At 37.4% G+C, this 12,719-nt stretch overlaps 1 protein-coding gene and 1 long non-coding RNA gene across 6 annotated transcripts in view; both read right to left on the minus strand.

The window, feature by feature from the left end:
- Positions 1–476, minus strand: part of pde4dip (phosphodiesterase 4D interacting protein) — a 96,848-nt gene extending 96,372 nt beyond the window's left edge. For 4 of the 5 annotated variants that reach the window (XM_078946184.1, XM_078946192.1, XM_078946185.1 and 1 more), the window contains exon 1: positions 284–476. The gene's annotated coding sequence lies outside the window, so the exon portion shown is untranslated. The remainder of the gene's footprint in view (positions 1–283) is intronic. The other variant, XM_078946191.1, reaches the window with a different exon arrangement.
- Positions 477–6,131: 5,655 nt separating this feature from the next.
- On the minus strand, positions 6,132–7,776 carry LOC110015031 (uncharacterized). Its single transcript, XR_002290086.2, has 2 exons — positions 7,606–7,776; positions 6,132–6,341 (listed from the first exon to the last, which is right to left on the minus strand). It is a non-coding gene; the product is annotated as an uncharacterized LOC110015031 (long non-coding RNA).
- Positions 7,777–12,719: the final 4,943 nt, after the last annotated feature.

Genomic DNA, 12,719 nt, shown 5'->3' on the forward strand with positions numbered 1-12,719 from the left:
AAATCCAGTCGTGAAAGAGGGCAGCTTCACCTGTACATTTTTTGTGTAACATTAGGAATTTTGCTACAAAATTGTGGAAAAACACCCCCATTTTTTGTAAAACACTCTCTGCTCCAATTCCATAAGAAATGAAGGACATGCTAATAAAAAGATGCCTATTTTTAGAAAACAAATCTTCCATTCACTTTGTTCTAGATGTGCTTCTGCTTTCAAACAACCTCAGGCATCAGACAGTCAATGGCACTCAAAGAACATGCTAAAGCTTCATCATTGCAGCACTTACAAGTCTAAGGATGCCGGTTTATGGTTCCTCAGTTCCTCTGTGGTCGTGTGAGTGTTTGTGACCGCAGCAGCCCCCCTTTGGTCTTTGTAATACTGCAGGATCCGGCGTGCACATCGCGGCTGTCCTCCGATGAGCTGCACTCAGAGCAGCGGCTTGCATCCATCCGCCAGCATCCCTTACCACCTCCTGGTCTGGAGGCTGAGGGATGCTGCCGCTCTGAAGCCGGTGCTCCCATTTCAGCTCATTGGTTGAAAGAGGAAAGAGGGAGGGGGAGAGCCCCCCCCCCCCCCACAGCCAGTAATTCTCCGCGTTTTCTGGCACAGTAGTCCTCCCTAACATCAGAGAGAAACCATCTGTGGGGAGGAGCTGTTCTTCTAAAAAAGAAGGAGCAGGACTTTCATGACTGAGCCTGATGAAGACATTTCCATTCACAATAATGATTCCATCATCAGGAAGCAGTTTCACAAAAAAACAAAAAAAACAAATAAACAATGGAAATGAATGAAAAGCACAACTGAGCCGTTTGGGTGACAAAAGGTAAATAATCTGACAAATATTTTAAAGGCTACGTTTACACTGCCCTCTGCAACGTGCGGTCACGAGTTTCTACGACCGTTTTCAGGCTTTTACATACAAAATATGTTGTATATCGGAATAGAGCTGTGAAATAAAATTCCTGATCTTTCTCCCCTTTTCAACGTTTTGCATCAAGCCTCTTCCAACTGTAGGAGGTGGACATGAGCTAGAAAACAGTAGAAAAAGACCCCCCCCCCCCCCCCCCCTGCTTGTCCTGTGGAACGCCATGGGCTAAACTAGCATTCAAGAAAGTGCTTTTGGTCAACACTCCCCCATTTTAGGACAAATTTGATCCCAAAACTAAAATAAATGAATAAGACTGACCAGTACAATCATCTTAAATGTATACATCTGCCAACAGAAAAGGGAAAAAAAAGCGCAGAGTTGATTTTGCAGCAGACACTGTTACAAAAATGTAGTATTTATGCTAAAAATAGTTGTGTTAAAACAAAGGCCAATGTTATTTGCACGTAGTTGTGCGACCAAGTACAAAAACATACGTGACCTGTGCGGCCAAAATGCCCATTGCTGCAGTAACCCTAACCCTGCCCCATTATGTGTGAATAGTCACTTTATAAAATATAAAAATGTTTAAAAATGTTTCTTCATTCTTAAACACAGCAGAAAGATACAGAAGAACATGCTGACAGAAAATGACAAAAAAAAAAAGACTGAACAAACCAAACAAACATCCTGTCAACACAATAACAGGCTCTGGGTTGGAAGAAAAAGCTTCAGTAGATTAAAGTTTAATGTACTTTTATGTTACTGCTTATAAACCTGTTTAAACCAAATCCTTTATTACGTTATCTATTTGACTTGATCACCTGAAATGCAGGCGTCTCCAGTCCAGTCCGCCCATTTGCCAGCTAATCCTGCTACTGTTTCTGCTGGTCAGCTGGACCAGCTGAGTCCAGCTTCTAACTGTCTGATCACACCTGATCCAGGTCACCAGCAGCAAATAAGACAGTTTTCTGGAGCAGAGACCAGCTTCTGCAGAGCTGAGGAGCTTTGTTCACATTCCAGTCAGTAGTTGGCAGTAATGCACATTAATGAAGATTAAGACCCAGATAAGAAGATGAAGAGAGTTGAAAAAGATGGAGAGAGACATATTGGAGCATGGAAACATTTAAAACATCAGAACTTTTTCTTTTATTTCTAAAACTTTACTGAAGATTTTTTTGTATTCTAAATTTCTCTTTTGACACATAAATCCCTTCTGCGGAGTTGAAACCCCATCTATCCCTCTACATCCAAGAATGGACAGAAAAAAAAAGAAAAAAAAAAGAAAAAAAAAACACATTTTTTCTGGAATTACAATGTTGTTGTTTTTTCAAATATTGACACAAGTGTTCAGGAAATAAAATAACCTTATTTATCCACTGTCTCAAATTTGATCCATTCAACTTGGTTTAACTGTATTATAATTCATTGATTATCAATAAATCTTGCAGTCTTTCAATACAGCAAGTAGTCATTTAAAAAAAGAACAACAATAGATGAGTTATTTTCACCATAAAGTTTTGAAATGTAGCAAAAACATTTGCAATTTCATGGAAGCAGGCACTTTGAAATGAGCAGGAATAACCCTTCTACTGGCTCTAGTGGAATGATGATGAACTACGGGGCAGAAAACAGACCTTATTCCATATGGTTTTAAAAGGAAAGTTTGAATCATTAAAATTAGAAAGGGGACTCCAAAATGTGTGTATCAAATATAATACACAGACTTAAGAAAAAAAAAGAAATAATTTAAACTAACCCACAAATTAGAAAAGGATCCAACTGAGAACAAATCCAGACATAAACATTATTTGATTTGATTTGTCTCCAGGTTTGAGCCCCGACACTGACAGACAAGAGGAACAACGCAAGACACAAGGATGCAACACCTTAGTAGAATTTTGTTGCAGCTCATAGCCGGACTTTGACCGTTCCAGTCAGACACGGATGCTGCGACTTTATGAGAGGATTTAAAACAGAGGATGAACTGCAGGCATGATTATGTTTTCACACAGATGATCAAAGAAAGCTAGGCAACTATAAACGTAAAAGGAAACAGATTTGTGACGAGGTACTAAGAAAATGTAATTAACCATCAAAACCAACAATTTTTAAACTGTGAGAAAAACTTTTTTTTGTTAGAATAAAAGGTTTTTCAATCTATCAAAAATTTTTCATTATATTTCTCTGTGTGACTAAAAAAGGCTGTAAATGAAAGCAAAGAAACAAAGAAGTTCATGTAAACACACAGGGTTCTGTTCTAGGTCTGTTTGTGAAATGATGACATATTTTTGAACTGAATTGAGGAAAATAAAGAAAAATAAATCACTTGAAACTGTTTGGTGTTAAATGAACTGAGAGAGTCTTTAAAACTGCTAAACCATGTTTCGATCATGAAAGTCAGTTTCATCAGGGGTGGGAATGACCTCAGCTTTCTTTAATGAAGCGTTTAGATGTCGTCATATGTAAGCAATAATGCATTTTAACCGCGCTCACATACAGAAAACATACAGATTTCATGTTGTAATCAACATTTTCCCCTTCTTTTTATCCCATAAATGAGCTTAAAGTTTGTTTAGACTTTTGTGTAATTACTAGGGTTTTTGGTGTTTGAATCTCATTTACCATAAATGTAAATGTGGCATATTCCTCAGTCTTGAAATGACCTCAGGGGTCCCACACAACAACAAAGGCCACCTTGCAATCTGAAATAAAACGTTTAGTTGATCATTTGTAGTTTGCAATGTTTATAGGAGATGGTAAACAGTTCAATTCAACTTTTATTATACAGCCCAATAATATCAACAGGCTTCACACCAGTAATTGTATAAATCATAAAACCAATCATGCAATACAATAGGTCATGGCTAAACTAAACTGAACAGACCAAGCTGAACTGGGTATTCCTGTCCTTAGACCAGGAGTGTCAAACTCATTTTCACTTAGGGCCACATCAGCATAGTGACTGTCCTCAAAGGGCCAGATATAACTTATACATGTAACTAAATGTAATGAAAAATAAATGTAACTATTCATTAATGTTAAATAACTCTTATTTACTATAATTTTTCAAAGGGACAATTCCAGTTGCATAGAAAACATATGTTTGCTTGTTACTCTTGCATAAATACTTTTAAATTTGATTTGACAGTGTTTGAGTCCTAATGTCTAGTTGCCCAATCCGATATTTCAAGTCCAATTCCCCCTAGATATGAATAAACACACCAATCTTTACTTTTTTATTTTAAGAAATTAAAAACTTTTATACTCTCGCGGGCCACATAAAATGACATAGCGGGCCACGTTTGGCCTCGAGTCTGACACATGTGCCTTAGACCCTCCATCTTGGAGGATAAACTTTGAACGGTTTCTGTAAATTACAAGGATTTGAATTGCCGTACATTTGAGCTGCAGAGCTCTGTTTTTGTGTTTCTGCAGATCAGGGGTCTGTAGCCTTAAATTCGCCAGTTTCTTACTGACCAAAACCTAACAAACCTTTGTACCATAAAAGGACTCCTATTACAGGAATTTCCCTTTCATTTTAAATATACTCATTGGACCCCTTGACGCCTGAATTTATTTCTTCCTATACCTTTTTTTTTATCTGTTATGTTTTTCTTTTCAAGTAGAAGCTAAAAAAAGGTAAATTTGGAACCAAAGGGGTTCGATGCATATTTCCATCAGTAGGCGTTAAGGGGTTAAATCAGGGGGTTAAATGCAAGCTTTTTGACTCGTAGACCAGAAGGTTCTATAATTTGACAGAAGTGCCGGACCAGGAGCAGATTCATGGTGTGTTTTGGTAATCTCTACAGAGAAAGAAATAAGATGGAATCTGGACAAAAACATGCTTTAATTTGGATTAAAAATAGATTTATGTATTTGTAAAATAGAACATGTTGGAGTTTTTATTTCAAAACTGAGTTCTGTTCTCATTTTGGTATCAATTGCACCAATAGGTTGATATCCTCCAGGGAAAAATGAAAATATAGATTAATGCTGCGTTCATGTGCTGTTGGAATGTCTGGAAAATAGACTCAGAAAACGTATGTGAATGTTAAAAAACATCAACAAATCTTCCAACACCAAATTAATGCAGAATAACTCTCTCCCCTTAAAAAAAGGGTCAATTTATTTGTATGCACCATCTATGGAGAGACATCAGAAAACAAAACATTAATAAGGATTATCAATGTCATTTATAACAGCTTGGTGGGCCCACTGCTGGGTTAAATGATCCTTTCAAAATTTAAAAACACTAGGATATTTTTTCATTTTACTCGAGTACTTAAATCCATGGAATATTTTTGTTTCTATAACTATAGATTTTTATCCATTTTTAAGTAGGAAACCTTGCAAAATCAGTGACTGACAATTCTTGTTTTTTGTTTAAATGTAGGTCCAATCACATTTCTAAAAGTAGAAATAAAATCACAATTTTGTTCACCCCACTGTTTAAATAACAAAATCCCAGAGAACAAAACTCAAGACTCAAGATTGAATTGAATTCAAGCTTTGTTCATGAGTCACACGGTTTTCTTTTTCTGCAAATCAGAGGTGTTTATGCCAGCTGCACTTTCATGTCCCCAGGTGGTCAAATGATGAATTACACCCAGAAATCTTTCTTTGGCATTGGTAAAGGAATGACCGTATCTTTTTGTTTTCTTGGTCATGTCACGAAAGTGTTTAAACCAAAATTATATTATGTAGTTAATTTTCCATGTATTTATTTAGTTTTTTCATTTTAGTTTTTTATTCAAAAGGTCAGAGGTCTGCCTTATGTGGCTCCATTGTGGCTGTCTTTAAGAAAAATAAAGTTTTGGATTTCAAAATGCAAAAAGTAAGTAGTGAAATTAAAAAAAAAAGTAAACAAACTAACTTTATTCAATCCACTCGCAGTACGCACCACTCAATGAGGTTTCTGACCGAATTTCTGAAAAGATCCATCAGTTTCTTTTTTAATTTTTCTAAAGGGTGTCGAAGTTTCATTTAAGTGTTGTACGTAAACTCAATGCCAGCCTGTTTTATTCTTTTTTTAAGTTTAATATAATTTTTTTTTTTTTGCAGAAACTACTAATTTGTTTCACAAGCACAGCTAATCACGCCTTTGCTTTGGGTCATGTATGACTTCATTTAGTGGAAAATCAACATGTGTATGAATTTGCACCAGTTCCAACTTCTAACGCCTGAACTTGCACTCAGGTGGTGCTGAGTGACGAAGAACTTTGGAATATTTGTGCTGCTCAGAAAAAAGAAAACACTGATCCACTACTTTCAGTTTCCCGCTCTGTTTGCTTTCATTTGTCATCATTGTGAGTGGCAGACCAGATGAAGTCCAGACATTTCAGCTCACTGTTAATATTAGCTCATTCCTGCTCAGATCAAAACGCTTCGTCGATGAGGGAAACACCTCTTGACACCGAAATCCAGGGCAGGCGCTGCCCACAGGTGGCTGAGCCCATTCAAACTTGTTGACAGCTCTCTGAAAAAATGGTTTAAGAGGAGAATCCACACATGTGATGATTTTTATTACCTCAAGAAAAAGAGAAAAGACACATCAATCTGTCATTATGGCCAAAAATGAAAATATTCAAATAAGCCCTCCGTTCCCCAATCACGTCGGCTGTTTACAATGGTGAGGGAATTAAACTGACAACTCCCATTAACATGGTTTTCACTCAAAATTGAGCGTGAATGATTCAAAAAGTTTGTAGCTTTGAAAATTTTTGGTTTAAAACAAACATAACAAGAGTTATGACATAAAACTTTAATACTCCTGGGAATAAATCCTTTAAGCTACGCCTGGTTACTTTTCTGACGTCTTTTACAAAGTTTTGACTTTGTGGAATTTATACTTTCCTATTTTGTGACTACATGTTTGATCTACAGAACATAAAAACTCAATATCTGTGATTTTTTTCCAATAAAAAATGACTAAATTCACCACTCAAAAACTGTCCAACAAACAGGTTTTTTGGACAGTTTTAGGTTCATTGTGGAATTATTGAGTAATCAAAAAAATATCTGTAAACAGAGAAGTAATAGTGAAAAGATCAAGATCACAAAAACAGTTTCAAGGGTGAATTATTAGAGCAAATTGCTAAAAAAGCTATGAAAAACCTGGACAACTAAAGGTTAAACATATTTACTAACAAGTCAAAATAAATGTCTTCTCCATTTTAGTTTTTTTTTCCCTTCAACCTTTTCTCTTTTGCTATTCAAACAGACTGTTCTGAATGAATGGGATACAATTAAATCATTTTTGTCCTTTAGACTCAGCCAGCTAACAAATTTACATATACAATTTCTGAAAGTGATGATAATACCATGTTTGTTTATTTATTTCCTCTACTTTCAGTCTTTTCTTTGGCTGCTATTGTTCCTGCTGTCACTGTAGATTTACTGCAATTGTTAAATTGCTAAGGTATTTGTTCAGAAATAAGAGATAACAAATATTTAATTGCTTTATTGTTTAGCACTCCCTTAATAAAAAGTAGTACACTTATTTTATTTTATTAAATACTTGAGTATAGGTATAGCAAGTATACTGTAGACTTCGTTCGGGCAGTAAAGGAAGTGAAAGAACTGAATACTTTTTCAGACTAATAAGAACATTCTATTTTTACAAAATATAAATAGTATATAAAAAGTAAACTTCAACTTTTAGTATAGACTAAGTACATTTGTAGCAATTCAATGGACTACTTTTTGCTAAGGTTGCTGGAAAATAAACAAACAAATCTTACCTGTTTCATCCTGTAGAAATCATTTTGGTGAACAAGGGGTGGGGCTTAGATTCCATTTTATTTGTTCAGGAAGAAGCAGGTTATTTCTTTGAAAATGGATCAATCTGTGTTGATTTTTAAACTTTTTTGTGTCAAGCGTGTCTTCTCCTGATTTCTTGTTTTGTGCGTAATGAGTGGATAATACTCTGGTTTGTTTTGTAATGTTAATGTTTGGACTTGTCACTGTTTTCCTTAATTACTCACAGGTGAGTGAAGGGGTGGTCACTTCTTATTGAAGCAGATGTGAAAATTACAGGGAAGTGAGAAGAAAAAAGAATTGGATGTTGGGCGCTGGAGTTTCCCTTCAACTCTCTCTTAGCAAAAAGTAGTCTCTTTAAGTTTACTACAGTACTAGAATATTTAGTTTATACTAAAAGTGAGGTAGTGTGCTTGACGGTTACTTTTTAGATATTATCTATTTATTGTAAAATTAGATGTTCCAATTTAGTTCGAAGAAGTACCCAATTAACATACTTACTCCACTACACATATACTTATACTCATACTCAAGTACTTAATAAAATAAACTTCAAGAGTTTACTTTCAGCCATGAGCCGTCCTCATGACGTATTTAAAAAACAAAATTCTTATTGAAACTTCTACTTCTCTTTCTTCTCATCTTCTCATTTGGAATGGTGGTTGCATGGCAACAACGGTGATAAGGAATCAAGAGGAAAATGTTACTACGGGGGGAATTCCTCTTGCCAAGGAATGAGGAGTCAGTAAAGCTTTGTTCACACCGCCCTCAGCAACGCACTTTCGAGCGACCACTTCCAATGAAAAGTCAATGTAGATGTGCATTTTAGGCTTCCGTATTCAAAACTCTCACATTTATTTGTAGCTACGCAAGCTTTTGCAACCATTTTCGAGCTCTACGTATAAAATTAAAAAGTATTGGCCATTGAACGTCTGTTGAAAGTTACACCAGGTAAAACTTTGACCAATCAGAGACATATGAAATAAGTGGTGACACACGGCGACAAGCCTGATGACGTTTGCAAATAAAGATAAACAAAAGCAATCTCCTGACATGATGTTCATCCATATGCGCCATTTCAAGAATGCTGGCAAACGTACTGAACCATTTTTTGCCCAATACATGAGATTTGCACCGCTTCCACATTTTGCACCATGCCTCTACTAACTGTAGGTGGTGGACATCAACTAATAGACAGTAGAAAAAGAAGAAGACGCCCCTCCCTGCTTGTCCAGTGTGAACACCAGGGGCTAAATACCTTTGGTGCATTCTTGAATGTCTAGTGTGGATGTATCTTTACTTACTCCGAAGCGGTATTCGCACCGGCTGCATGTGGTACGTTCAAGAACATGCTATATGCGGTTTTATGAATGCACATTTGGCCTTAGGTATTCATAATGGACATGCATGGAGCAACAGACGGATATTCTTCTTCTCTTGTTTTTTTATTGTTCACTAGCGCTTGCCTGCTACCTACGGTGGGATGAAATGTGATGGGAAAAGTCAAAGCGGTGCAAATCCCAGAAACCTTTCTCTGGGCTTTTGTGTTCACAGCTCTGCTCCCATAAATGTCATATCAATCCAAACACACACAATTGCACAAAACGCAATTATTAATTTGTCCTTTATGATCATGCTCACAACAGTCGTAACTTCCGTGTTTTTGAAAAGGATGCTTCATACACGCCACTAATAAATCCCCGATTGGTAAAAGTGCAGCATTGCTGCGATTTAGCGTAAAGAAATTCAACTGGTTGAGCTTTTAGCGCAAACGCCCAATTTGTAAGTAGAGACCTTGACAAGACTTAAAAACTTGTGTTGCGAAGCGCGATCACGAGTACTTTGGACACAGAAGCCTGAAATTCTGGTCTACGTGTGTTTGCATAGATTTTTATTGACAGTGTGTCCCAAACGTGAGTCGACGCAGCAGGTGTGAATGCAGCATGAAAAGGAAAGAAAACAATTAGTCCATGCAGCACTGATCATTCTTTCAAGGTTATTACCTAAAAATGTTGGATTGCAGGTCACCAGGATGGAATACACACATCTGTGGTACAATAAAGGGAAAATGCATCCTGCTTCGTAAGCCAATAAAGACTCTGATCCAAGTCCCAGTGTTTTTAACTTGGGTGCTCGGTTCAGTGACAACCGAAAATGAAGGAGGGGATGGCTGGAAGTGGAGAACCGTCTCTGAAAATCTGCTCCCCGGCGGTGACTCCCTCACTTTAATCAGGTATTAGTTTAAACAGCATTGTTAAATAAGGACAATACAAACATTTCCTCTCGGCGTGGAGCCCATCAGGCGCCTGCCACTTACACTAAATGGATAATTGAGAAAAAATAAACTGTGGGGTCCACTTGCTGCGGGCCAACTGGATCTCTGAGTTAGTGTGTGTGCTTGGCAGCGGCGGCGGGGAGGAAAATTGAAGGCAGATTTTCCACGGCAGGCTCGACTCCAAATTGCTCATTTTGGACAGCGAATTTGCTCTGGCACGAGATGTGACAGTGATATTCATTTCAGAGCTTACACAGCACCGATCGCACACACACACACACTCACCAACACCCACACACACACACTCTGCAGCTGAACCAAAATGATGACAGAAAACTCCAAACTAGCTTCAAAAGAGAAACCGAAACTCCACAGCTTCTCTGATCAAAAGATTTCAGGCCCTCTCCATTCTTCTTCCACGCCCGGACATTCACATAGACTGACCACACGTGTCTCTATGTGCTTTTATGGAGAGTCTGTGTTCATGTTAGTGTGATGCAAGCTGATATTAAAAACCCAGTATGAGTTCTTTCGCAGGAACCAGCAGGGATTGGATTTCCTCTGAGATTGGAATCCTTGTTGTCTTTTCCATCAATTTCTGTAATATTCTTTGCATGTTAGGGTTTAAGAAAAATATTAAAGCTGTGATCAGCATTGCATGGCCTGCTTTTCTCTGGTCACTACGGTTTCCTCCCACGATCCAAAAACAAGCTTTACAGGGTGATTGGTCATTCTGAATTGTCCCTTGGCAGGAAAGGGAGAATGTGTGGTTGTGTGGCCCTGCCACTATCTGGCAGTAGCTGGGATAGGCTCCAACAACCTCACGATGCTTAAGAAGCTTAGGCGGTCTCTGAAGTTGGATGGATGGAGACTCAGCAGCAGAGAAAATCCTTGTGATCATGCAAAGCCTTCTTTTAGCATTGAATTAAAGCTAAGGAGGAGATGTTGCCACCACAAAATCATACATTAGATTTATAATAAACTTTCGATATAAGCAACGTGTGTGGAAAATGTGGCTGAAAGTTAAAGTAAAATTTTGCCAAATTAAATTTTTTGTTTTATTTCAGTCAATTTTCTGTGACGTTTCTGTGACGTTTCCTTAACCCTTGTGCTATCTTAGGTGACCCCACCCTTACATTGACGTGTTCTCCCTACCATGACAAAGGTGGATAGAGGTGGAAAGATTTCATGTAATCCATGGACAACAGTGAAGATCACAAATCATTGAAGAAAAAAGGTTTAACGCACTGTCTAGTGGGTCTAGATGACCCAACTCCCAATGTTGAAGTGCCTAGGATAGCACAAGGCTTTAGAAGGGGACATTTTTATTTTAGGAAAACTCTTCAACAATAAAACTGTTTGAAACATGTATTTTTTAACCCTTTCATTTGTAATGGCCGTCCACTATGCTTTTTTCACACATACTCCCAGTGAAAATGTCGACATTCCTTTTGTGAAAGTGAAAGTCCAGATTGGAAGCAATATTTATGTTATTTATTGGGGGTGCATATGCTTTCTAAAATAGAATTGTAAGGTTATTTTTCAAATATGAAGTTCCAATTTATGTCACACATTTATTTTTCACTCTCCCCAATGTTTTTTCTTTTTTATTCTTATAAATAAACCCGATCTGATGAAGAAGACCTGCTGCTGTGAAGTCTGATAGTGTCCAGCAGGGGGAGTAAGACATCCTTCATTACGACAAAGATGCATCTCAATTTGTCTTGTCTCTGATTAAAAGACATGCAAAAGAAAAAAAAAATCATCTTTTTTTTTACTAAACATATACATGATTTGAGTCCCTCAGCAAACATTTTACTAGAATAGACTTGTTTTACTTAGGAGCAATGAGAACACAAAGCTGAAGGAGCTGACAGGTCTGATCTTGGTCACTCAGAAAGCTTTCCCTCTAATCTCACAGTCTGATAAGACTGTCTGTAAAGTGCTTCACTGCTTTCCCTCAGTCGTGAAAAGCTATTCAAAAAGCAGGAAAATGTCAGCGTGGAACAAGCCCTTTACAGATGACTAATATAATACTCCCTGTGGTCAGTAAATGTTTGAACTCTTGAGATTTCTTACATATTTCCCAGCTCTTACACATATTCGTCTGCGAGAGGCCAAGCTTCCTGTAAAAGATCAACAAGCTCCTCAGAATAGCTTGTGCGCCTGGAGGGAATATGAGCTCTGGCGGTGATTATATAGTAACGGTGTCTCTGAGCTCACGTCACGTCACTCATCGTAATTATTATTATTTAAGCTATTTCCCTGCTGAAGCTCAGCATGGCTGACAGCATTCAAATGTTAATCCATTCAAATCCATCGTTTTCTGCTAAACAAATAGGGTCCTGCTAATGTTCAGTGTTGGTGGAGTCCAAGGAGCAATCAGGAGGAATTTCCAAAATCCTTTGTGTGTCGCAAAAAAAACACATAAAAAAGCGGTTGTGTTTAACCACAAAAGGGAGTCTCATCCACCAAAAATCCAGGGGAAGGTTTGGTGGAAGAGGACGTTGTTTTTACTTTGAAATGTCACCAATAAATGAGCTTTTTTAAGCCATAAAAGAACTGATATTTCTAAAAACCGGTATATGAGTATTTTATAATAATGTATAGGCCTGTTAGTTTTTGAATCAAATTTTATTTTGTAACATTTTAACACCTAAAACAGACTCTCAGTGAAAGAGGTTGTGAGTCAAATGTTTTTGTAAGATATTAAAACTATAAAAAATTTTTTTTTACTTTTTAACCCTTGTGCTATCCTAGGCACTTTAACGTTGGGAGTTGGGTCATCTAGACCCACTAGATAGTGCTCTGAACCTTTTTTCT

Source organism: Oryzias latipes, chromosome 4, assembly GCF_053564925.1.
Source record: "Oryzias latipes strain Hd-rR chromosome 4, Olatipes_Hd-rR_3.1".
Lineage (NCBI taxonomy): Eukaryota > Metazoa > Chordata > Actinopteri > Beloniformes > Adrianichthyidae > Oryzias > Oryzias latipes.